Source organism: Ambystoma mexicanum, chromosome 11 (assembly GCF_040938575.1).
Source record: "Ambystoma mexicanum isolate Mex_15411 chromosome 11, UKY_AmexF1_1, whole genome shotgun sequence".
Taxonomy (NCBI): domain Eukaryota; kingdom Metazoa; phylum Chordata; class Amphibia; order Caudata; family Ambystomatidae; genus Ambystoma; species Ambystoma mexicanum.
This window is the reverse complement of record NC_090934.1, coordinates 1,210,643,542-1,210,670,984: the sequence shown is the minus strand read 5'-3', so window position 1 is coordinate 1,210,670,984 and position 27,443 is coordinate 1,210,643,542. Positions and strand designations below refer to the sequence as shown.

General features: G+C 45.2%; 1 protein-coding gene across 1 annotated transcript in view; it reads right to left on the bottom strand.

The window, feature by feature from the left end:
* The window catches only part of LINGO1 (leucine rich repeat and Ig domain containing 1), a 6,683,609-nt gene that overhangs the window by 3,309,115 nt on the left and 3,347,051 nt on the right, over nucleotides 1-27,443 (bottom strand). The window contains exon 5 of the mRNA XM_069624566.1: nucleotides 24,888-24,955. The gene's annotated coding sequence lies outside the window, so the exon portion shown is untranslated. The remainder of the gene's footprint in view (nucleotides 1-24,887; nucleotides 24,956-27,443) is intronic.

Genomic DNA, 27,443 nt, shown 5'->3' with positions numbered 1-27,443 from the left:
TGCAAGGGGTGGGTAAGCGCTGTTGCTTCTTCTCGGCCTTACTGCAGGACACGGCGACCTCAGAGCTTTGGGGGAGAACGTGATTGTCCCATTCAGTGTGCACGAGGGAGAACTCGGGGGCCACAGAAAGACGGTGACCGTTCTCACAGTGTTACGCTGCTTCTGTTGTGCTCTTAATGAGCTGAGCCTTACCCATGTAGAGGTGAATAGCGGCCCCATGCAAAGGGACACCCAGACCATGGTCTAGCGGTGAAAAAGAAATGGGGCCTAGGAAAGCGGAAAAGCAAATGCAACGAAAACATACAGGCTTAACACACAACATGCACTGAAATTGCAACATAAGGGTGCATAGTAGTGATTTATTTATTTATAAGATGTATTATACGCCCAGACCCAGAGGTACCACGGTGTGAGTTACATGATGCTTGAAGATTCTGGTTAGAGTAGAATAATAGTTTCAGGTTATACAAAGAACAAACATTGTTTACGCAAATGTTTCTGTGGTTACAGTAGGCAGACAGTGTTGCATTTAGAACAGATAAGCTACAGTAAGACAGTCACGGGTACAGATGCAGTGCAAGTATGTTGGGGAGTAGAATCACGATCATGGCAGGGCATCTCCTCTCCTCCTCAATGATTGTTGGGATGCATGTATACTTTTCCGTGTTTTGAGCAGAATGTGATCAAAAGAAGAAATTAAAGCTCCCCTTATTGGGCGGCAGAACTTTGATTGAGGCCATTACTAGTATAGTGATGGTATTACAGGAAGTCATGCCCACGAGTACCTATGAGCTGTGGAGGGTACTAACAGTGTTGAACAAATGAAGCCCTGTTGGTAAAATAGGAGATGGCAGCCCTTCTGTCAGGATTTGTTTTGTCATCCAGGCATTGGGGTTAATTGGTCAACAGAAAAAGTACTGCTGTGTCACTGCCTAGTGTAGCTACTGAGCACTATGTGTGAAATACTGTAGAAATCAACAGGGAACTGCAGCTTCATTGACTCAGCTTGAGTATTCAAAGCATAGAGCATGAGTCTGCAACACGTGTGTCTCCAGATGTTTTTGGACTATGGCTCCTATGATCCCTCGCCATTGACTAGGCTAGCTAATTATAATGGGAGATGTAGACCTGAGAGTTTGGCCTAGATTTTAGCAGAGGGTGTGGGACGGCACCACTTACAGGGTAACATACTTGGTATCCAAAGAAATAAAGATCGATATCTAGCTAGATGTATTTTCTTTCATAGATAACATTCTTGTAGTCATACAGCTCAAATAACAAAAAAATATTAGTAAACCTGTTGATATCCAGAGAAAACTAGCAACTCAAAAGTGTAGCACAAAAACATAATGTTGGAACGTCGTTTTCTTCCTTTCCCGTCTGGACCCGGATTCCTGGATGGCTGATAGTCTGATGCACTCATGATATAAGTGTCAGACTGCACTGAAAGGAAACTGGTGTTCTGCTGCCATGGTTGTTGGGGGCACCAATCCAGAACAATGTTGAGTAACCTGTGCTACGGTGAGTGCCTACTCACAGGGAACCAAAGCTCAGGGCTGATTGATGGATGCAGACGGCACTGCCAATACATCGGTGCTGGTGATTACCAGCGTCCATAACCAGATGACAGTGCAGAGGTGGGGGTATAGCAGGGAGACATACTATGGAAAAGATAAGGTTTATGAAGACATCTTTCATGGTCAACTGAAATTGAGACCGTTCAGAATGAAGCAGGCACTGAGCTACCCCGTGCACAATCAAACCTCGGTAACTATGGAACTGTAGGATGGCATGAGACACTGAAGGTGCATGGACAAAAGCCAGTCATGCAGCTAGAGGGCATTCGAGATCTGGGGCCAAGGTAACCATTTTGAGTTTGTCTTTGCAAAGGTAAACATTCTGCAGCTGCAGATCCAACCATCGCCACCAAACAAACCATTCCCTCTCTATGAGTTGGGCACAGCCTGATGACTGCCTTTACTAGGAATTGATGGATGTGCTTCAATAGGAGGGTGTTTGGAGGAGGGGATAAGTACATGAAGGATAAGGACATGAAGGAGAGTGATCGAGAAGTTGTTGAATGAAAGGGGAGTAATAATGCTATCCACAACCTGTAAGGGCCAAGCATCAGAGTTGGTGTACTTCTACTCCCTGTTACATAAGGATAACAACCCTCACACTGGTAATGAGTGGACACAGTTCAACTCAAAGTGCGCTTGAACCAGGGGTACCTGAGGGCTACTGTAGATGCAGAAACACTGGCTCTCTGGGCACTTCTGCCTCTAACATAATGGGGAAAACATTGCTGGGCTTGCTCGTAGAAGAGTGCATGTCCCCAGCCATGGCTGTCAAAAGGAAGTATAGAACCAAAAGGAAGAACCATTGAGAGAGGAGACTGCAGGTTACTGGACAGCAAACCCTCGTGAACTTGCAGTGGTCAAGGATGCTTTGAACTTCTCCAGGGACTGTTTGGCTTTGGCAACCAAAAGGTTGTTTCTGTCAAGCAGCATCCCAAGGGGCTCTGCCTCAAATCCAGGGTAAACACCTATGTCTGAAAAGGACAGAAATGGTGCCCATGGTGTGAAAGACATAGTTAGCAGTGTCCACGCCAGACTGCAGAATATGCCCTACCGCCTCCTTGCCATCTTCCGCAGAGAGGTAAAATCCATACTATATCTCCTGCAAGTGCAGTTTAGTAAACCACACTCTATTTGGTGGGGTAGACTTGCACAAGGCACAGGCGGTGTTCACCAACCTGAAAGCAAGATTGCCAGAGGCAGAATCCTTGCAATCCATGGAATCAAGCTTCTTGCTTTCCCTGTCCGAGGGTAACATGGGGAAGGTAGCCTCCTTGGACCCCATTGAGGAGGCCTGTAATCCCAAGCTCTCAGATGTAGGAGGATGCATGGAAAGAAAACCCAGATCCTTGGTACTGGATTATACTTCTTGGCAAGGTCTCAGTCTAAAGCTGGAGCTGACAGAGACTTTAGACTTGTTTCCATGAAAGGTGCAGCAATCGCAGGGATTAAGTGGAGAAGAACCTTCATTGAAAGACCCAGGTCAAGGCTTCATTGAGGTCAAACTGTGTCACTGGACTCTACGACACAGATAACCCTTAAGTCTTTGCGGGCCTTTAGCATCTGTCCTCGGAAAGGATGCACTGCACTTAAGCCAAAGCTTTGATAAAGGCAAGTTCTGGTGAGGTATCCAATCCACATGCATTGCGTAAATCCAAAACCAGTTAAAACAGAAGCCACATTCTGGTCACAGAACAGCTGAGGGAAGACCACCCGCCACTCCTGTGTCCAAATGCTCCAGCCCATTAAGTACAAGGTCACCTTCTTCATCAAATATTTGCTCTAAGCTTGAAAAGTGCCATGATCTGAAAGCCAGGGGGAATTCCAGGGAGGTGTTGACATGGTGGTGGAAGCTGAGGACACTAACAGTGGGCTTTGACACTCAAATGTTTAGCTGGGTGTCACTGGAGGGGAACAGTCTCAGCTGTAGGAATCAGAACCAAGTGAGCAAGCGTGCGGTCCGAAGAGGCGTCCCCGCCTACGGCATTGACGCCAAAGCTGCTGACACCAGGGGCTTGACGAAGATGTCAATCATTTGGTGCCTAAATTGCCTCGTTGCTCGGGAGTAGAAGAGCTTTTGGGGAATGGACCCTTCAATTCCTTTGCAGGTGGTGTTACCTCTGAGGTGTCTTCATCATCCTTTTTGTGGGGGTGATCGCTCCTTTTTTAAGATGGACGAAGAAGTATGCCATTTTGTTTGGACACTTGTCGGAGTGGCCCCTCTTACAGCATTTTGTTCTATTCTTATCGTCCAGTCTTCATCGCGAAAGCGGAGTTCCTTCTATTCCTGCTCGGTAACCCAGGGTGATTTGCAGGAACAATCGGAAATCAGTGATTTCAAGAGAGTGCATTTCACAGCCTTCCTAGGGGCCTTAAGAGGCAGAGATTGACATGAACAGCAGCCATCCACGCCGTGTTCCTCACAAAGGCAACAAAGACAAATCGTGCAGGATCCGACATGGACATCTTTTGTATACAATCCCTTTAGGGCTTTAAGCCTATTTGCAGGGGAAGTGGGGTTAGGTATGACAAGGGTGAAAATAAATGCTACCGGTGTCCCTAAAGAAGCACGCTGACTGCATGGAAAAAAGGAACTGAGGTCATAGGGTTCTGCTAGCTCAATATATACTGCCAACAACATCACTTCCGGCCTGTGAGCTGCATGGTGCCCCCTGGTGTCTCGAACATTTTCAAAGGCATTTGTCACTGGAGAAGACATATCTAAGATGAGGAATCCATAGGAGGAAAGAATCCACTAGGAAAAGGCAGACTCTTCCCTTTAAGTTTCAAGCAAACTCAATGCGAAGTAAATTAATGGGGGTAGTTATCTCGAATGTAAAAACAGTTTAATATTGAACATTAGTACCCGGCGTGGGTTATTTTCAAGGAAACAAGCGCATCGATTGGTGCATTTGTGAGCCTTACCTAACGGACGCCTGCTCACGTCCCAGTGCGTCCCTTGCGCCGGTCTTCGTTATTCTTTTTTTTTCTTTCAGGCCACCATGGAAAGGGAGAAGGGACTACGTGTAGTCCCTTCTCAACATCCATGGCAGTCATTTTCTTTGTTTACTGTGGCCGCAGCTGAAAGAGAAAATCGACTACGTTTCTCTGTCCGCAGAGGCCATTTTTTATACTTTTGTAACCCTTTTTTTCCAGCTGCGAAACGCAATGCATCTCGCAGCCTGGATAAAAAATCATTAGTACCCCGGTCTTACAGGCCGGGGTATTGAAGGCAATATGCCCCTCGAATGCGAGCCATTACTGCATAGGTAATGCCCCTGGGGGCTTCGTTAAGGCCTGCGCTATGCTTGGGCATGTAACTATGGGCCCCGGGGACATTACTTTATGCACTAATGGCCCCCAGTCTCAGGGAATATTCCCTAATTAGACTGCAAAAGGTTCACCTTAAGTTTAGAAAATCTCTAAATATGTTCTTGTATTATGACATCAACACCACCACCATCTAGACAGTAACGCAGCAGACTTTTCATTACCCACTCTCCTCAGAGCCCCTTCGCTTGAATCCAGTTTCGCTTTAATTATTTGCCACAATAATGTAGATGGGGTTCGGGTTACGTATTTTGAAAGGTTCAGGATGTGGGGGCAGCGGGGTGATGGAAGGTGCTTGGGAAACGTGATTCAGGCAAATGGGCTACTAGTAAATGTCATAGACCCGTGGACTTGAGGTTGCTGTAACGCCACTAGCATCTAGCTGTGAAAAGAACCGGCAACAAGTAGTCACCATGAGGCTGCACCTAATATCCTGAATGGACAATGCTGTGGCATTCTTATAGTGAGGCCTCAGAATCTCTTACAGGCTGACAATTAAAGAGATTTATGGAAAATAATATGGAGCAGCCCTGTAAAGTGCAACAATTTCTTGTGAAGGAAGAATTATGTAAAGGGGAAATCCAGAAACATTGTTTACATAAGTGGTGTCAAATTTTAAACAGAGAACTCTAAAATCAGTACAATGGGGCTCATTACAGGTTGAGGGGTGTGGGTAAAATGCGGCGGCATTACTGTATAACACCACATTAATCGCACCGTGCACTATGACTTTGGAGGAAAGTAGGAGGATTTACCTCCAGCTATGTAAACCATCAGAATTACCACTGCAGAATTACTGCTGCATTAATTCTGCCAAAAATACCACATGGCGTCAAATGGACTCCAATTAATGGGGACTAACACCACCTACCGCCACTTGCAATACATCGGTAACACTGCTGTACCAAGTGGCAGTAACAGAAATACAGTTTGGTAGTTTCTCACTGAATTTGCAGCTGAGATGCCACCAAACTTTTAATGAGCCCCATATGATTTGTTATTAAAGCACTGCTTGATCCCCCTTCTTCCCCTCTGTAACCGCCTTTACATCTTGCTCACACGGGGAGGCTCTAAGCACGTGTTGTGAAGTATACTTCAACAGAAAATAGATTGTAAGGTTTATCCTTAACATATTCAACACATCTACATATACAAGCATTGACATAGCCAATAGATGTGGCTTGTGTGCAGGAATTTCCAGTTGCACGTCTCTGGCCTCACCTGTTGCCTCACCTGTTGCACACTAGCAGCATTGCACTGCCGTTTTGTGAATCTGTGTGTGTCATGTTTTCCCAGCTGAAACTTTGGGTGAGCAAGGATGCCACGTTCCTCTCCTGCTGTTTTCGCCTCTCTTACATTGCACTACTTTGCATGAAGTAGGATATACAAAGAATTGAATGGTTAGGATGCACCCATTCATTGCCTCAGCTCGCTAACAGTTAAATAGCAACACTGAGCAAACTCGTGGCGCTGTCACCAATGAGCCAAACCTATACAAAAAAAACATTCAGTAATGTGCAAACCGAAAAATTCTGCGAGCAGGCAATTTGAAATGGAAAACTCAGCACAACTTTTCCCAGAATCTTATACGCCACTATAAACAATATAAGCCATTGAACAACCATGATATGATATACCTAATAGCAAGGTAACTGTGCTTTGAGGTGTTAAAGTCAGGATTGAAAATGTTATTTAGAAAAAAGTCGTGTTTTTCTTCAAAGTTAGTCAACCATCAAAAGCTTGAAATATTCCAGAGGTTCCATGATTACAGCCGCTTCCATTCAAGGCTCTGATATGCAAGGCATGGACCGGACAGATTGCATCAGCTTCTACTAGTGACTGATCCTGGGTTATGGGAAAGAGAACAGGACAGCTCTAAAGCAGAGGTGTAGATTAACTAATTCACAGGAGCTTAGGAACGTGAAAGAATCAAAATTAGGTTGCTTGAATATGCAGCATCTTTAAACAGGCATTGGCAAAGACAATCGTTTTGGCTTTGTGTAGGCATTGGTTTAGTATTTGCCAGTCACTGCCACAATAGTCCTATCTGGCTATAAAATGGCAACAGCTGGAAAATGTTGTTAATACCTGGGAATATGATGTAAATTCCGTACCAAAAACCAAAACTCTTGGCTTTGCCAATTCCTATTAACAACTTTGATTATAGATAAAACGGCTGAAGGCATACTTGGCTAAGACACTTTTATTACACAGGCTCATTTAGAACTTCAATTAAGCGATTAACTCTCACAAGAGTGTTCATAAATAGAAAGGGCAGCAAAATGTTTGATGTTACTGAGTTATAGAGCAGGCTCAAGGAGATCTCAGAAGGATGTGTTTTAGGCCAGTTGGGGCTTTCATTGTGTGGAAATAGCCATAGGGATTAGCATGAACATGGCCAGTCATGGGGCAGGTAAAAAGTGAAACAACAACCACAGGCTGTGTGTCTCTCCTTACAACCCATCTTCCTCCTTTCTGTACACCAGTGCAATCGTGTTGGAGAGAAATGTGACTGTTGCCATGCACCCTAACATTAAAGCATTTCACAGTGGTGGGGTATTTGCCACATGATTCATCCTCAACAATCCCCCACCCACCTGAAATTCATTGTCATTGCTCACAGGACCTTACTAGCCCCTAGATAATTCTTGAGAAGGACAGTGTCCTGAAGATACACGGTTTCCAGATCGACACAACTGCACCCCCTGGCCAACCCAGCCCGCTTACCTATGGGCCAGCACTGTATTTATTTATTTATATATTTATTCAAATGTTTGTTTAGCGCTGGCCCTACCCAGAGGGTCCCGGAGCGCTTTACATGGTTCAAATAATGAAAAGATGGGAGTTGAAATTAAGACGTTACAAAATGTTTTCAGGAAATGATATGGACGTTGGGATAGACAAGTGATAGCACTGGAGGCGGGCAGGATTATGTAAGGGGAAACAGGTCTGCTGTGAGGCTCTATCTTAAAGTGCAGTGCAGTGCAGGCTTTACAATAACTTTAACACACATCTGTGATAACAGCTGGCCTTTGTACTATGGGTGAATGAACTGTAATTGGACATTTAAAAATGACAGCCCGTACAAAGTTCCGTTTACCTATAAGTGTGGTCTCCAAACACAACGAGAGTCACAAAATAAACCCCACTTTTGAAAGCTTAGTTTATCGAGGTGATGTATACTAGTGTGACATAAAAAGGGTTTGCTTTTTTGTGGATATTCCCATTTTCTTAATATCATGCACAATAATAAGCTGGAAGTTTGTGCAAGACATTTACAATAAGCAGGTGAATTTATCATACAATGTATTGCATTGTGTGTCTTCAATATCTTAAAATATATTGGTGTAAAACAAGGCATTTTGCAGTCTCAACTTACTTCACATCTGTTACTCATAATCTTCCATTCACGTTAAATACAAATGAAGCTAGAATTCGCTCTTATTGCATAACATGTTTCCATATGGTTTTGTATATTGTCACATTGCTTTACTGTGTGATTTTGCACTTTGCAACTAAGTTCAATGAAATTGTGTAACTGCAATTCTGAGAACCAAAATGTAAATATGTGTTCCCAGTAGCAGTGGAACGATATGTGTCCAAGTGCCTACATTGCAGAGTGGTTAAAACTCCTGGCTTCACTAAGGCTTGTGAGCCAGGGCGAACATTGTAATGCACTGGCGCCATAGCTGCAGAATGCGCCCATAAACGTGATTCCATGCATGCCCTTTAAAAACAGGCTCCCTTACAGTGGAGAAGATTTCATATCTGCTGGTGGCCACCGAGGCGGTCGGCTAGAAAGGCACCAGCACCCCTGATTTGCCAGGTGAACATCTATTCCCAGGACCCAGCCCGTGCAGCAGAGATGCTGGCATAGAGTGCTGGGTGTAGCGGAATGCACGCCGGTTTCCTCCCTTGCTTCTGCCTTCAAACAAGTGGCATGGGCCGGGCAGCGCTCTGCCCCACAGGAGAGTGAGCGAACCACTTTCCTAGTCACTTTTATGCTTGTTATAGAGTAATGACTGGGCAATGCCTACCATGTTCTGCGCCTCCTCCAAGCACTTCTTGATGTGCGAGGGAATGGGGTGTGGCAGAGGACTAAATCGTTTCGTTGCTGGACTTTTGTGCCAAAACTTTCTGTTCATGGTGGAATGTAAAAGAATTTAGATGTGGTTATTGTTCTCAAACCTTTCCCAGCAGGCCAACGGATAAACCACAGCATACCGCCCTTTAGACTTTGAAAACATTAAAGAAGTTGCATTTATTTCTTTGTATTTTACAACGCCTTTTCCAGTTGTAATACTTTGATCTGCTACATTATGTGATGTTAGGCTAAATCACACTAGGTCAGGTTGCACTACTGCCAGCGGACGAATTCAGGGCCCACAATGTGTAGTCCTTTGCCCAGGGTCTGCCTTCTGTCTGACCCCTGACACTTCAAGACACTCCAATTGTAGCATCACTCAGTCTTACATGGTTTTGTAGTTGAATGATACAAATCAGCTAGAAATGCATCATGAAATAGCAACTGACAGAGCCAACCACACACCACATTGCAACCATGAAATGACCATGCTGGTACGTACAGATACAAATGTGCATGTTGTCAATGGCCCAATGTGCTACCTATTGCACCATTTCTTGTGAGAAACCTGGAAGGGGGCTCCATGCAAGCAGTTTGCCTGGCCACACAATATCCCTGATGGTATCTGTCCACTATTTGAAGTGTTAGCCCGAACCTCCACCCCGCATCTCGAAGCTTTGATCTCCTTGGGTCCCAGCCACTGATTTAGCCTTAACAAAGTTTACAACTTGTAATGGTGTAAACAATGTAATTTGAAAAAAGTATTCAAATGAACAGTAAAATTGGAAGGAGTTCTAAAAAAGTGGGGGTCTTATTAACATATGTTTATTTATTTGTTTTGTCATTTATATAGCGCACAAAGCCCAAAGGCATCTAGGCGCTTTTAGCTTATAAGATTGGTTACGTTTGTTTCTTACAATGAAAACAGGTTACAGATATTGCATCTTTGGGAAAGAATTGCCTCATAGTATGGGGTGCCACATCAAGAATATGCAGTTACAAACAGGTAAAATGCAAATTAGTTTTGGAAACACACTTTGGAGAAGCCTCACCTCATGATAAGGGGAGCTGTGTCAGAATCATCAAGAAGAACAGTTGCAGGAAGGTGGATAGCATGTATGGTGCATGTTAAGGATAAGCTACTAGACATTAGCAACACAATGCAATATTAAGGCAAGCATAACAGTATGCTTGGTGGAGACAGGATTAGGTGGTAGGATGAGTGCCAGGCAAATAGTGCTTATAGAAGCATCGGAGAGGAGGTACAAAATGTCAGGTGCTATGGGTGTAGTAGTCAGGCACTAACATGAAATAAGAGTGACAAGGGGTTCAGAACAGCTTACAAAGGACAGAGCTTTCAGGTAGCAGGAAGGCAGAGTTAATGTGCATTATACACCAGATACACGTAGTGAAGTGCCAGGGTTACAGTACAGCTCCGCAGATCAGCGAGCGACAGTCACAAAGAGTGTTGTCAGTACCTTTTCATTGTCAATGACTCGTGAGTGTCAGAGGAAGGGGCTGAATTGGATATCATTGAAGTCATTTGAGGGTCAGCTGTTGGAGTCGATGAATAATGCAACAATGTGCATGGAATTGTGTGAGGCAACGGAGTGAAGGGTGAAAAGGACATCAGGAAGTCACTGCACTGTGCGTGTACCGGTATGGACAGGGACAGACAGGGCCTTAGAAAGTGGGCCTTTGATGTAGGGGCTGGCTAAAGCCTGCTGGTCCCCGATAGAATACTTTGAGTGGCCCAACCACCAATGGGCATGCAGGAAGGCAGAATGTAAGGCAATCAGGCTACTTTTACAGTGTGGAGAAGACGTCAGACATTTTGCAATGACAAGTGAGATCACAGGAGTGAACAGATGCTAACGGGAAATATGCACATTTAACTAATTGGCCTTTCCCAATTGGAGAACGTGCACATGAAAAATATACATTTGCCTCTCACAAGACTAATGGATAAGACACCACACAATAGGAGGTAGCAGCCATTATGGGTCACCAAGTGTGGATGAAGAGGCAGGTGAATCACTACCATTTCCGGACAGTTGGGCCAGAAATTGCATCACTTGAGGCACTCTCATATAAGAGCTTGAAGGCCCGGCATCAACCTCTTTTTCCTTCCTGCAAGAGTTGTTTACCCTCCGGCCCTTCCCAGTAGCGTTTAATGGTGCAGTGCGCAATATTCCAGAGGGTATTTTCTTTCAAGGTTTGTGCACTTTTTGTTTACAAGTCATTACCTAGTGTTGTAATGTTTCATCTGCTTGCAATATGGAAAGTGTATTACTCTGAAATGTCTATCTGTATGCTTTGCCCATTGATGTATTATGTTTGTCGCATTCATGGGTTGTTGTTACGTGGTATTGACGGAAACCCAGATAACTCTGATTAAATCTTAGTGCCATAATGTAGATGAGTTGCAATACCTGAGTTTTTCCCCTGGTTGTAGGTGAGGGTGTATACTTATGTCTTGCAGGCCAACAGGCTGGGACAGTGTGCTGGTACCACGGGCAACCCACAGGGAAGAGGAAGGAGCAGGGCCCAGGACTCTGGGAACCAACTGTTTTGTTCTTGATTATCACAGGAAGGGAGGGGACAATGTCCTCATTGTGACGAATCAACGTCCGGAGCATCAGTGGTCCATGGATGAATATCTATTTCTAAACCATTAATCAGCTCCACACCTCAAGTACACCAGAAGGGATCCAAACAGATTGGAAACACAAGCACATAATACACCTCCTTGTCCAATTTGGTTACATGACAGAACAATAGGCTTATCTCCGTAAAATCATGGTTCATTGCTTAGCTGTAACACAGTGAAAATACAATTACCCAATTATAAAAGGGACAGTCCAGTCAAGGTTGTATAAAAAAAATCTACTTTATTATTATCACAACAGACTGTTCTAGCACACTACAAAATACAACCCACCCTGTAAAGGAATGTGCAGAGGACTGACAGCTTCAAAGAAGGAAAAGGGATGCACTCTGGATACTGACTGTAGAGTAGTTGGTATAGTAATTAATCGCAATAGTTCAATGATACTTGGTTTCAACACAAAGGGAGCAACAGGTCATAAAATATCCATAGGGGCCTTCTGAGAAGGACCAGGGTGACAGAACCAAAATCTACCTTGCGCTTGTAGATGTTCTTGGTGCTCGACATGGTTGAGTCGGTTTCAGGGCTATATACAGCTCTTGCAACAGAGTTCAAGATGGGAGATAGCTGCGGGCATCAGGCAGCAGGCAGTTTGGTGGGCGAGGCTGGGTGAATGGCTGCAGGCTGGCCTAAATGGAGGCTCAGGGTCAGGAATCGTTGTCTCAGTGTTGGTTGGTGCATCTGAAGTTTTGGTGGCGGTGTCTCAGACTACGTTACTGACTGTGGCTTAACAAGTGAACGGTGCAGTCGGTTGCAGCTCGAGGGGCTGGACTGCCTCGAAAATGTCCTTTAAGGCAGATGCTGGATGTTGCTTGCCAATGCACTCCTCCTAGCTTCTTCACTGAGCTTGTGACATCCTTTAATGCTGATGGCCCAAAGCTGAGGAGAGTGTTGCAGGCAACGACCTTGTCCTCGGTTTGGTTCAGACACTCTCTGGCACTCCCCATCTAGAAAGTTTGCTTGCAGAGCATAGCAGGGCACGCTGTGTGCTGGCTGGGTACCTGATCTGAAGCTGCTGGAGTGTTCCCTGGGTTCAGTATCTCTCTCTCTGTTCCCTGGGAGATGTTTAAGGAAGGGATCTTGCTTCCCTCTTTGGAAATCCTGGCCTTCCTTCACTGGCGAAAGCTGTAAGGCAGACAATGCCTTCAGCCAAGATCCAAATGAGTTATTCTTGTTACTCCTTGCAGAGTCTTCCGATGATCTGCCCAAAAGAGGGTCTCAACCCTCAAAGCCAAATGGGCCCCAGTGATTGGTGTAAGCTAAGCCTACCTTAATGAACCAAACCTGTGTCCCCACCAACAATCTCCCGTATGCATGAGGTCATAACCAGAGTGCTTTGCAACAGAAAAGGTAAAGGGGTGAGAACATATAATACTAAGTCTCACCCATCTTCCTTTCTGTTGTGGATGAAAGGGTCTCTCTGGTTAATTGAGATCTCTGTGGTTTAAAGTGTTGGCGAGACCAGACTTTTGGTCGCCGCCAAACCACATACTCGTACCTTCTGAATGGGGTCCCCCGTGGCGACAACTACTGTAAATACATAGTCCCAGACATGACAGGCCAATGCCCTTGATACTGAGAGGCGGGAGCTGGCTTCAGGTTGACACAGTGCATATCAAAGGTTGTCAGGGTTTTCTTCTCTTTTGTTATCCTGTGACCAGGCCTCCTGTGGGCCTGCTTGAATTAACTCTGGTTAGGATGTGAAGCTGCCACCAGCAGCTAACAAAGGACAGGACGGATCCATGGAGCCTTTGTTAGTTTGGTATTTGTTTATTATTTATATCGTGCACTGAACCCTAGGGTAACTGGGGCTTAGTTAATTAGGCTGACCATGGCAGGAGGAAGGTTTTGCCTTTGCCCTTCTGGGATGCCTTGATGTACTCTTGCCTGTCATTTTACAACTAAATACGACAGGGGAAGGACAGCACCTGTAGGCTGTGTCCACCCTAAGTACACAGGTCTAAGTGTATGTTGTGCAGTTAGCATAGGAAAATGTGTGTGAATTAGTCTGGTCTGGGGAGGATAGCTCAGCGACAACGTGCTCGCCTTAGAAGCAAGACAACATGGAGTAGCACAGGTTCGATTCCCGGGTCCGCGCTTAGAAACCTCTGGGTATTAAGCACGTTATAAATAACCTATCATATCATTTACTGAACGTTGATCTACCATCTTCAATTTCATTTAAAATTTCAAAAAAGCCCAGCCGAGCACACACCCACTGTACACTGTACAGATGGTCAAGTTCCTCACACTCAAATAATGACAACAGAGCTAATTGAACCATGAACCTGTTTTACTGTCCCTCTCCAGTTTCTGCAACGGGACCCTGTGGCCCCTCCTCTCCTCCTTTAAGGCAGCCCCTGGTTATAAGGAGGTCTGTCCCTTTTCACGCTACAACATCAACCCTATATGTGCTTTACTTTGCTGGATCTCCTACCTGAGCAATACCTGTCCCGTTTAGCACAGGTTTTCCAGGGCCTGGGAATTGCTTCAGGGTTATGGACACTGTGTTTCACAGATATGAAGGGGTCTCGGTGAAGCAAAGAATCGCTGGATGGAATACGATGTTAAATAAATGCAGTCATTGTCAATCTATAATTGCGATTGTGTGTACTTGAGCGAAGGTCTGCGTGACTGCAAACCCTTTAGTAAACACTTGAAAAAATAACCCATGAAGTGTTCATTATAAAGTTGCTCCCACAGTATAAAAGGGGACCACCTTTTAGACGTAAAACGGCTATTACAAACCGAGTGAGATATTTCACACGGTGTGTGAAGAGACAGCAAGTGTCTCACCCCTAATCCTGATGGAATGCCTCCTTTGCAGCAAATTAAGCGGCCCATCACACCACGCATATTAAACAGGGGGATCTCTTTTTAATTCCTCAAACAACAAGGGGGTGGCGTCCACTCTCGGGAAAAAAGATGGCGGATGCCGCCCACTCGCAATCGACTTGAGTAAGTGAAAAAGCAGCAGACAATAATAGGTCTTCAACGCACGGGTTCATTTTATTCATGTGCTTTTGACTCAACGAAACGTGTTGCATTCCCGGGTTGCCTTGTTTTCTATTGGTGTCCAGCTGCGCCTTTACACGTGTACCCTAGCAACACCAATCCAACTCGCAACACCCGCTCCCTCCCCACCCATACACAACCTTCCCAGTCTCCAGTTTTGTGAATTATCCGCTGGAATCCAGGAAACGGGTTGAGCTTTGTAACCAGGATCCGCAGAAAGTTCTCCACTAACAACGAGGTACTGATGCAGTGGCCGCGAGCAGCAAGGTCTCCACTGCTCTGGGAGAGGGAGGCTACTCTGTAAGGCTTCTCCTCAGGCCCCCCACATTCAGCACTTGTAAGGGGGCTCTTCCAGCATATCCTAGTTACACACAGACCTTGATTCTTCACTCATAGCCCTGTTTTTACATTACAGATGGCCTAACCACGGAGAAATCTGGATTACCTCTGAGGGGCTGGTAGGGATGGGACAGAGTCAGCCGCAGGGCTATCTGCGTTATAGAGTGACCAGTGTGAGCCGTGAATACATTAGGTGGGTACTAATAGGCAATGGGGGTGGATGAAAATGGCTAATTCCGCTCCACTGCAAAATTGACGAATTCCTGGCAAATTTCGCCCAATCTGCTAATTTTGCACACAGAGTGTTTTTCTTTTTTTTTTTTTTAGATTTGTAAAGCGCACTACAACCCAGGGGAATCGAGGCGCTGCTGCAGAAGGTGTCTTAGTTACAGGTAGAAGGCTCTGCCCAAGGTTACAGGGAGCAAGGGCCTGCCAAGGTGCATTAGTGAGTACATAGGTAAATAATACATTAGCTGCGCAGGTTTACAAGCAGGGTAAGGTCGTTTATATAAAGAGGCAACAATTTCTAAGTTACAAGGAGAAGGCTGGCTTTCAAGAGTCTTAGTTACAAGAAAAAAGGCTTGGCTCGAGGTTACAGGGAGCAGAGGCCTGGCAGGGTGCACAGGGTGAGTACTATGAGAGTTGTCCTAAATGGTGCCTAAGAGAAGTAGGTTAACATTGTACAAACATGGGTAAGATAGCTTAGGTTCTGAGGCAAGGCAGGACCAGAGGAATTGGCCATATGGGGATCCCCCCTCCGAAATTTCATTTCCGAAACATTTTGTTTTCTAAAAAATGCAATTTTGGGAGGGTGTTTTGCCCCTTTTAATTACATTTTGTATTTCTCTGAAATGTTCAACCACTGAAAACATGAAATTTTGGCAAAACTGAAATTTCCACAGCGAACCAAAAAAAATAGCTAAAAGTGCTTCAGAAAAGGTGGAAAACTGCATCGCGAGCAGAACAGAACTGGCAAATGTTGCCAATTCCGATTCGCAAGGTGGGATTTTTACCCACCCTTAGTAACAACATGTGGCTGTCCAAATGTTTGACCGACCAGGGACTTTAAAGCTCACTAATCATTGGGCCTCATTACAAGTATGGCGGTAAGGCAACAACGGGGCCGGTATTGCTACCGGCCCCGTTGCTACTGTACCGCCATACTAGGAGTTCTCCTCGCAGGTGCCCTTGCAGCCACCAGGTCTGACCTGGTGGCCTTACCGGCACCCACGAGCAAAACATGATGGTAGCTCCGGTAACGTTATTAACAGTACCAGTGCTACCACCCTCCATTAAGACCTATGGGGCTCAAATGGGAATGGGGATGTACCGGGCCCGGCACCCGCAGAAGTGAAATTACCGGGTCCGGCTGGGCTGGAATAGCCCGGTAATTGGCCATTCACGGATGCCAGACCCAGATGCGAGTTTGCAAGTAGCCTTGCCGGTAAAACCGGCAGGGCTAGCTCCACCCTCGTAATGAGGCCCATTGACCGGGCTGATGGGATTTGTAATCCCAAACATCTGGAGATTGAGAGTATGACTTGCCCTGTTATGGAATCACTTTGTTACTCAGACAGCTGGGGAAAGATCAACTGCATACCCCGGAACTGTGTCCACTGTTAGACCAATGGTTTCACAACCAAACCCTTTCATTTTCACTACCTTTGCTCTTTGCATCGCAGTCCCCACGGTTGCTGTCTTCCCTCACTGTGCTTTCCCAAAGACCAGCGTTTGTCCCTCTGGTGGGCGTACATTATGCACCTAAGCCAAATAAATAGTGCTATAATGATCCCGACTTACCCAATCCACCTTGGAAGCATAACACCATTATCGCAGCACTTAAGACATACCCTCCGTTCTATATTTTGGAACTGTCGTTCACCTACAAGGGCTGATATAACAGCACAACAACTTTTAAAATGTTTGTTTTACGTGTTTGGTTTAAAAGCAAACCTTAGGCAAATATAAATAGTGTTAACAACATTATTAAAAACTAGACAGTACCCTATGCATGCCAAAACAAAACAATTGTAAACACTATATTCAAATCCTGCCCCTAAAAAAACATTTAATTATTTCTTCAGGAATTACTAGATTTTGCGATTTTGCTTTATCCTCCAAATGTGTTCTATGTATATACATTTGTATTTTGTATTTTTATTGTACTTTATATAGCGCCTTTTTCCAAAGCGCTTTACATAAAAAAGGACAACGGTACACAGTAATGGTCGGTAGTGGATGTCAGCATTCAGACATTTCTCCTAACAGGCAATCAAGGACAATAAAGCAAGTGAGTTTTCAGGGAACAACGGAACAGAGTGTAAGTAGTAATGGAGCAGAGAGACAGAGGGAGCAAGTTCCAAAGAAGAGGAGCAAGGAGCTGAAAAGAACAAAAGCGGAATTGAGCCCAAAGGGGGCAGGGGCATTCAACCTGAAATGACAGGAAGAAGAGAACGAGATGGAGTGTAGAAAGAAAGAAGAGAAGTAAGATAGTCAGGGGCGGGCCCATAGAGAGATTTCAAAACTAAACAAAGAAAGGGAAATGCAAGTTGAGTATGGAAAGGTAGCTAACCAAGAGAAACAACAGCTGGAGAGACCCAGTCCCGATAGGAGGGAAGACGAAGTAAGCAAATAGAAGAATGATAGACTGATTTGAGAGGAGCAAGACGTGAACAAGGAAGACCAAAAAGTGTGACAGAACAACAGAATAAACGAGAAAAGATTAGTGAAGAGATGAGAAGTTTCGTAGCATGAAAGGTGAGAAAGGGACAAACTCTATGAATATTATAGAGATGAAAGCGACAGGAGTGATATGTGAGACATTGCAGATTATATACAAAATGCCTGTGCATATCAGATCTATTTAGTAAAGTGGAAGTGCATTTCATTATCAAACATTAAAGAAATGTATGCTAGATATAAAAATCCTTTGCCTAAAAGATGTAACTTAATTACATCCCAAAACCTCGCCTCCTCTGCATGCCTTTGCTCGTTGCAGCTATTCATCATTTTTTCCCATCCTCCTATTCTACCTTGCTAATTTTTCCTTTCACAGAGCAAGGTCTGGTTCCCCCTAGCAGGAGCCCAATGCACCACTCTACGGGCGAGTGGGCAGAGCCACTCAAACTAATACGGTAGTGATTTGGCAAAGAATAAAAGGTTATTAAAATAACAGAACATTTCCTGAAAGACTGGCAGGGCTGGGACAGACAATGGGCCTCATTACACGGATGGCGGTGGACCAAGGTGCTTAATTAAAATTAGTCCGGGAAATCTTTCCAATGAAAAAAACAAAAAAAAACAACCTATCTTCTCTTTAAATCGGTGCAGTCATTTGAACTGGACCCGCAGCCCAACCACATACTTTTTGTATAACACGTTTAGAATTAAGGCAAGTGTGTGCAGCCGTGTTTCTAAATATACACTTAGCCAGAGGTGTTGCTAGGTCTTGAAAAGATCCGGGCCTAAATTAATGTCGGGACTGTCAGGACTCGGGGCTAGCTAGCCTTTTAGTTGTAGCCCATGAGCTTCTATCCAGGGCTACAGCCAAAAGACACAGGACAATAGCCCCTGCAAGCCCTCCACTGGCAACGCCCCTGCACTCAGCTACTTTCAAAATATTCAGGCCTCTTCAAATAGATTCATACAAACCTGCGTGATGATGAGAATTCTGCTGTTTTGTAATGTGCTGCCATTTTAGAGTGCTTGGTACTACGATCATTGGCTACAGAGCGGTACTTAAATTACCAACCTGGGGACCCTGTGAGGCAGGGCACACTATTGGGAGGACTGAGTCAACCCAACTGGGGTATCAACACCATGATGCATGGCAGTGCCATGCTCCCAAGGCAAGCACGTAGCGCTTCATCCATCTTCCCAGATAATGTGCACACATCTCTGAAAAATATCCCCCACAAAGCACATAGGAGATGCTCACAAAATGTACTTGTGGGGTGGGGGTGGAGGGTGATGGCGGACAGACACCTGAGGAATTCAGAAGGGTCACTTTATCAGTTAAAGTTCTGAAGTCGACAACCTGTGGCTCATCATATGTTTTTGACTGCAACTCCCATCAGTCATAGCCAGCATAGTCAATGGCGGGGTGATGGGTGCGGGAGGGGGGGGAGAATCATAGCTGCTTTAGGCTAAACCATCTGGAGCACCACAGTTTGCAGACCCCTGACCATGGTCTTTAGATGGAACAGGCGCGTCTGTATTGCAAGGAGATCATTCGATCTAGTTCAAACCAAACGGACAGTGGAAGGGAGTCTTTAGAGCGAGATTCTTAGGAAACAGAGGGTATACTCCAAAATTACAATTTTTGGTGGTGCATGGCAAATTGTTTTTTTGATGGCTGACCTTGGGTGTTTGCTCAGCTGTAAACTGGGCAACAGTACAAAGTGCTGTGTGCAACAAGGCAACATGCCAAACATCTTGAAACAGATTTGTTCCATCACCACTAGCCAACGCAAGGCAGTCATGATTGTGAAGATACACTCAGAGATCTTGATGCCAAAAGCAAGTTGGGTGGATGGTCGCAGGGAGCAGTGGTGCACACGTTTATAGAAAGTACAGAGGTTGAAATGTGTTATGTTAAGTGAGCAGCCAAATCATCACCGTAATATTGTCAGAGCACCTAGGTTTGCCCGAGAGTTGGTGGAGTGCGCCCCATGTGTGCAGAAGGAAAAGGAGCACGGCAATGATAAGAGGATGGGAACAAGGGGATAGGTGCCACAAACACAAGCAGAGAGTAATGAGAAGCGAAGCAAGAGTGCATGTCACTCCTGTTCGGTGGCTAACAGAGTATGCAATATGCAAAAAGATGTGTGTATGCAAGGATCCACGGGAATTTGGGAAAAAAATAAATGCAACATTTAAAAATCATAGTACAATTGTCTCTTGTAGAGATTGCACAAATCCATTGTTGCAGGCCGAGAGGTGTTTACAGGCGCACCACTTTTTGGGCGTTTTGCCATTGAAGTGCATGCTGCAACTTCAAGGAACAGAACATAAGATGGTCAACACAATGGCCCTCATTAGAACTTTGCCGGTGCAGAAATAACGTGCTGGTATTACCATATATCGGCACGTTTCTGCACCAGCAAAGTACAGTTTGCCAGTAGGGTGCCAAAATTACCTCCAGCTAACAGCTGAAGGTAATTCTGGCAAACTACCGGCATAAATAGCCATATTAGCGGATCCAGTTATGCCAGAAAACACCCCCATGATGTCCTATGGGACTCCATGGAATGGGGAATTACCACCGATACCGACACTCATAATCCTGCAGTAATTGTGCTGGACCAAGTGCTGGTAATGGTAATACAGGTTGCCGGTATCCTGGCTGTATTACCAGCAGGATACCAGCAACCTTGTAATGAGGCCGAATGTCAAAGTCAGACCAAGGCCCCCATTATGAGTTTGGTAGTATTCTGCCGGTAATCCGGTCAGATACCACCAAATGGAATTAGCATTTCAGACGTCTGTTATCCGAATATTTGCAATATATTACAGGCAACAGGAATGCCAGTAAATCCCCAATGCCCATTCCCCGGTGCTTTGTTGTTTGGGTGTCCGCTAAGGTACATTGCTTCTTCTGTCAATAGTTGCAGCTGTGATCAAATGGTTAGCTAAAGTAACAGTCTATGCTTCAACTATCTGCCACAAGAGGTGCACGGGTTGTACTTCCATATTCTTCAAGGGGGATAGTATCGGAAGTCTACCCAGATATTGGACGCTTACTGACCTTGCTAAGAAGTTATGGAGCAAAAGAGGCCAGTGATGAACCGTATTATTACCTGTGCAGGACGTGTGTCAAGTCTAATGATAATGTATTTGCTTTGCCATCTGCATGTGCCTTGGTCTGGGGCAAGACCCGGAGTGCCCCAAGGGGGTTCAATTGGATAAAGAATGACCAAAGGCAGCTTTGCGCGTGCAATGTTTATCAAAGAGGTATCTTCAGTGCTTAATTCATTGATAATGTGATGGCACATTTCATATTTTACAATCTTTTTGTGCCTGAGGCAGAGTAGGCTTGTATTTGTGATAGGTTGTATTTACAAACCTCAACAAGAAAAAGCAATGTGTTAAAGGGTAGAACAGCCAACACGTATTTCGACCAAATTGGTCTTTATCAAAGCATGAGGGTGCTTCTTTTAGGGTCCACTGCTTTAAGATGATCCCAGGGGTCAGGGGACCAAGAATGACATGCAATATTGTTTCATAAAAATCAGTATGGATACTGAAGGTTACACATTTCTGAATAACAGGAGTTAGCTGCAGGTGCAGCCCCGCTTGCTACAGCATTTCATACCATTCATCATGTTCATCTGTGGTTGGGCAAACTGTTGTCTCATAGGGGATCAATGGTGCCAGTGGAAAGTTCATCGGACGGATAAACCTCCACCAGCATCGCAGGGAGAACCTGCTCCGTCACTATTGATCACCTCAAGCACTGAAGATAACTCTTTGATAAACACTGCACGCGCAAAGCTGCCTTTGGTCATTCATTATCCATGTTAAGAAGTTGCTTTTACCATGGGCGGTCCATCCTATGGTTCATACATGCACAATACCTTCCAGAGCAATTCCGGTCTGGTTCTTGATTGTAGTATTGCACAGGGGACCCCCACCTGGCCTGCTGGTTCGGGACATGGCCATGGCGGCACAACCTCCCATGACAATCCCCCACAGTGCATCACAAACAGTTTGATTGTGATGGTGGTGGATCTATCACACCACTGTGCTTCTACCACTAAGTTTGTGATTCGCCTGTTTTCCTGTATATGCCAGGTGCAGTGATTCATCAATAGTGTGCCATTGCATATCTGAGGGCTATGATTCAGTTAGTGGTGCTTGAGGAGAACAGGATCATGATTGGTGCATGAAAGTGTGTGGTCCGGGCCGCAGCAAAAAAGCCTTCTTCTTAAACAATGGTAGCCAGTGGTATGTTCTCAAGCATAATATCATTTCTTAGATCTCTATTTTGGCTGCAAATGAGTAGCAGACTTTTTGACTATTTGAAGTAACCCCAGCTGCTTGTCGAGCAAATCTTGGTACAATGAATAACAAACGTTTACCTGGAAATGTATTATAGGAATAATTACACATGCCACGGGCGATAACAGCCCGGGGACTGAGTCAATAGGCCCGAGCATAGCGAGGACCGTTAACAAGTGTCCCTGGTGCCGTTATCGCCCGTTCTAGGCTGTGGAATGGGTGATTATTGCTATTAGCACCCTGGGTTGCCAATCTGGTAACCCAGGCTGCTAAGATCAATGTATTTTCTTTGAATGAATGGGACACCTCGCAGCATCCCGTTCATTGATAGAAAATACTTACTAAACATGGCTGTCATGCATCAGGAAGACGGGGCTGAGCCCCTCTTCCATTTCCATGGTGGCCACAATGGAGCGAAAGCAGCAGCAGCTGCGGCGGTGGCAGGTGCCGCTGCCACAGTTATCAGGTAACTTGGGTTGGGGGGATTAAAAAGGGAGGGTGGGGGGAAGATGGAGGGACGGGGAAGCACTCTTTAGGTTAATAGGAATACGGCTTGGATTGGTAGATTAAGATCACTATCCGAGCAACCGGATTGATTGCTCCCTGTTCCAGGGTGCCAATAAGGCTATATTTTCTGTATAGGATTTAAGCTTGCATTGAAAGGGAAAATTGCTTTTCAACAAGTTGAAGCAGCGCACCTTACATAACATAGCTAGCATCTAATGGCAATAACATGTGCATGTTGACAAGCTGCAGGTATTGCACAGGGGTGTTAGGAGATGCACTCTCTCCAGTGTAGTTCTCGTTGTTTGCAATTCACTCCCTCAGACTTAAGAGCCACACCTAGCCTTGCACGTTGCCAATAGTCCTACAAGCGTATTCAATACGATGGAGGATTTTTAAGTAATTTTTGTCTTTTGTGTTTCATCAAGGTTTGTTGATGGATTAATGACGTTGTATTCACTGGCAATGATTTAACCTAGAAGGGAAGACGGGAGAGCCAGAGAGCTTGGGTTGTTAATGGATATTATTGTCTTGCTGTATTGTTTTCTTGGAAGAATTGTTAACCCACTTTAATTAACTAATGATGACAATAAAAATATAGTTAAAGTGAGTTTGAAGATAATTGGCATTTATTTATTTATTCATGGTTTGCTTGTTAGGCACATATACAATAAGAATATACTGTTTCAAAGCACCCACAGGGCAGGAAGGGAGGAAGGGTGAGAAATACATTAAAGCAAAACATCACAAAATGTGACAGTGGATGAGGAAAGGGAGGGAGACAAGCCTACTATGCCTTGTTAGTATTCAGAACGTGCAAGTGCAGAAGGAAGAGGGGGGTAAGTTATGGGGTGTCCGAGCCTGTGGGTGAGCCAAGGACGAAGTGCTAGAGATGCAGAGTGCTACACTGCCTGGCCCGTGAGAGGTGTAAGTGCGAGTCTCCAGAGCGGAGGGTGTGCAAATGCAAAGTGCTGTGGACTGACAGGAGCTGGGAGGAATTGGTGTGGGAGGTCAAGGCCCCAAAGATGCATAAGGGGCAAGGACACCGATTCAGCAAATGTAGGATTAGCAGAGGAGAGAAGGAGGGAAGGGGGAGGAAAAGAGGAAAGTCTTAAGGAGCTTCCTGAATTTGAGAAGATCCTGTTGAAGGCACATGGGGAGGAGGAGGCATTTTCAAAGGAGGGAGCCTGCAGAGGAAAGTGAGCAACCCCCTGCCCTCTGTTTAGCAAAATGCCTTACACAGAAAGAGTTATTGCCAGAGAAGTGAAGTGGTCTAGAGTGAGATACTGTCTTTCAGAATTGAATAGGTCTAATGTCCATACAAATACCCCACATTTTTTCCCATTGGCTTCTTACAGATAGAGTACTCATAAAAAGGTGGTGGTATGAACAGGCCTGAGCCTATGAAAGTGAGGTAGTTAAAGGGTAAAGAAGCACTGGTTTACCACTGTTACGATACGATAAATTTTTTACAGGTGTCCATTGCACAGAACACACAGGAAATACTAGAAGTCATCACGTATTAAGTAGATCTGTGTGCCATGCAAGTACAAAAGGATTGCATCAGAACACGAAAGAACAACTTGAAAAAGGACTAGGAATTAAATACATGTGAAACATCTAAGGCTAATAAGGGAGCACAGAGGGAGATCCAGTGTTCACAAAAAGATGTGATCAGAGAATTCTAAAAGCAAATATCATCGTTTCGCCGACATCATCAAACAAAATAGACGAGGTGATGGCTGGTAGGTTTAGAATGAATTGTAACCTCTGGCACAGCTCTAGTCAACTCTCCAGACCATCATTCCTCACCTGCCCAGCCAATACAGAAATGGGAATGGCCATATACAAATCAGGCTTGGTTCCACCTCAGGCCGAAACATTTCTGGGGATGCTTGTGGTCTCGTGCAGAAGAAATGTGGCCAAGCAGTTTGTGCTGGCCTGCCCCTTTTGGTGTGGGAACAAGCCTGATTTTAATCTGGTCTTTCCCCTTTATTTAAGGACTTGGCAGATGAAGCACAATGGTCTTGATGGTTAGCCAGAGCTATGTCAGAGGTTAGAATTAATTCCAAATCTTCCAGCGATCACCACTTTTGTTTTGCAAAGGACCCCCACATCCTCCCATAGCGTTCAACCACTGCAACCACTGGTGATTGTAGCCACAAACAACAAAAGCGCATACCAAAATCCCTTTCAAAATACTACATCACACTTAAATTTCAGACCTTATAATTATGCTTGACCCAAATCAAGCAATTACTAATGGTTGCAGTATTGTAACAACCCCTTTAAATACAAGTTTGCAACTTAGTATGTTATGAAATATTGAGGTTTTCACCTGCATTTGCCTCGGTTCTACTGATAATCTTACCTCTGTATCCTGCAGTCACCACAGCATGACCTGCTAAACCTCGTCCTTCACTCTCATGCCCCCAAAACCTGTAAAATTAGACATATGAATGAATGTTAAAGCAACATGTCAAACACATTTACATGAAATATAATATGCATGATTGCCCATGTCGGGCTGTTTCTTGGGAGGTTTTATGGGAATGTGTTCATTTTGTGGTGCCCTCCCAAATCCCCCTCTATTCTTCTTACTTCTCAGGCTCTTAGGAGATATAGCTTCTCGGAAGACTGGACAGGGTGGCCTGGTTGACCGAGACTGGAGCAACAATCCCCAAATGTGACCCAGCCATATCTTCATAAAATACCCATTTGTATCAGGGGTCTCCTTCCTGAATAATCTCACGTATGTGTAGTTCACAGCACCGTTTTTTACTCTGTTTGGTTATACACATACTTCATGGTCAGTAATGCCATTGCCACCATTAGGATTGTTCAGGGTTCAAAGCTGCCTCTATCTTTTTGGGTGAAAAATCTACAAGTTCCTTTTCCGGACACATTGGTGCACGTATAGTGTAACTATAGACCTACAGCACCGTGCAATGCAGTTTAATACTGCACTCTGGAGGAAGGACATGGCTGATGCTAGGCCTATGCTTCCCTCCCTTTGCAAGGCTTTGCAACTTGTGGCAAGATTAGCAAAGGGATGGAATACATTCTATGGAGGCCTTCATAGGGCAATCAGAGCATGTGCTCTTCTCTTCAGACAACCGGGAAGTGTGGAATGCAGACTTTAGCCACAGTAGAGGTCTGCATTCGACTTTAGCCACAGTAGAGGTCCGCGTTCTACGCTCTTCCTTTGTTCTCACAGCCTCCACTTCTCTAGCCAATCAGCAAGCTCAGAATGGAGGCTTTAACCTTCTGTAAAGGTGGCATTGTAATTGGTTATTTATAACGCGCTTAATACCCAGAGGGAACCTGTTCTGCCCCGGATCTCGTCGTCTTGCTCACAAGGCGAGCGCGTTGCCCCTGAGCTATCCTCCCAGCCCTAATCCAAGCTCCCCTTTGTGGTGCAAGAGAGGCAGAGCACTGGTCATAGAGACATGAACACGCTGTGTCTCAGGCTGCCCTGTGTTGCTCCTGCAAAAGGTTTAATAGCACTAGAGCCCTGGCCATCAGGGTCCACGGTGTGCTAGGTGACCTTTGCCATTATTAGAGGCTATCGCTTTTAGCTTGAGACCACTAACTTGGTGGCCGTCACTTGCCACAGCATAGAGCCCCCTGCACCGGCTCTATGGTTTTATTGGGTTTCTTTAAATTGCTTTCACCGTGCAGGACGATACCGGCACTAAGATCCCAGTCACTTAAGAAGCGAGCGGATCCTACACCGACTTAATAATCGCCCTGAACACTTAAAGGTGCATTAAATGGTTACAGGAATGTGCAGGGGAGTTGCTAGGTCTGCAAAAGACCTGGGGCTAAGCTGATGTCGGAACTGTTGGGACTGGGGGCTAGCTAGTCTTTTGGCTGTAGCTCCTGAGATTCTATCCGGGGCTACAACCAAAAGATCAGGGGCTATAGCCCACTTAGCCCCCCCCCCCCAGCAACGCCCCTGTATGTGAATACCACCAATTCTCAAGGAAGGGGATCTCCCCAACCAAATGCTCTCTATCCGAGGCACAATTTGAGAGCTAGTATCAGAAAGCGATTTGCAGACCAGTTTGATGGCGTGTGAACGGTTATTCTGCCGGCACGGCGCCTGCCTCTTTGCGGCACGAGATACAGTCCTACATCTGACCGCAGTGTTCTTGTTTTCCAGGAAAGAGCCGAACTCGCAACGGGCGCGCTAGTTACGGAGCTTAATCGCATCTTTCAAGTAAGACTGCATGGAGCATTTTTCCAACACACGCTCTACACACAAATGCAATTGCAAGCAGCGCCCATCGCAGGCCACTTCGCAAACAGTTACATCAATTCGATACAACTACTTTCAAGTCATCGTGGCAATATCGTTTAGGCTGCGGCAAGATCTACAATATCACCCAGAAATGGTGTGAGGCCAGCGACTGCCAACGCCGGCAAAGCAATCGGCCGAATATACAAGCGGCGTGTATTCCTCTGCCATAGAAACATCACGACAGAACGACTTCAATAGCGCGAAGGGCGGGGGGGAGGGGGGGAAGGGGGGAAGCAAGTCCTTAAGTAGAAAAAAGAAGACGGCAAATGTAATTCAAAATTAAAATATGAAAGAATTGATGACACCGCATGGGGTGGGGTGCATGCTCAAAATATAGACAAGTACAAACATTGCAAAATAGATTAACTGTACTCATTTCCTTCGATTACATTTTATCAGTGGTTGAAGTGGACCGAGAAAAGTAGAGGAACTGTGGTCTTGGCAGTGGAGGGGGTAGGACGAAGTATAGTGCAACATGTGACAAGGTGTTGCAACCGGACACGAACAGTCTTACAGGGAAATACATAGAATTTCGCAGAAAAGTGTCGCAAGCGGCTGGCGCAGAGTGTCCGCGTGCGATTGTCTGCGCCAGGCACGTGCGCTAAAACCGATTTCCGCGCACAG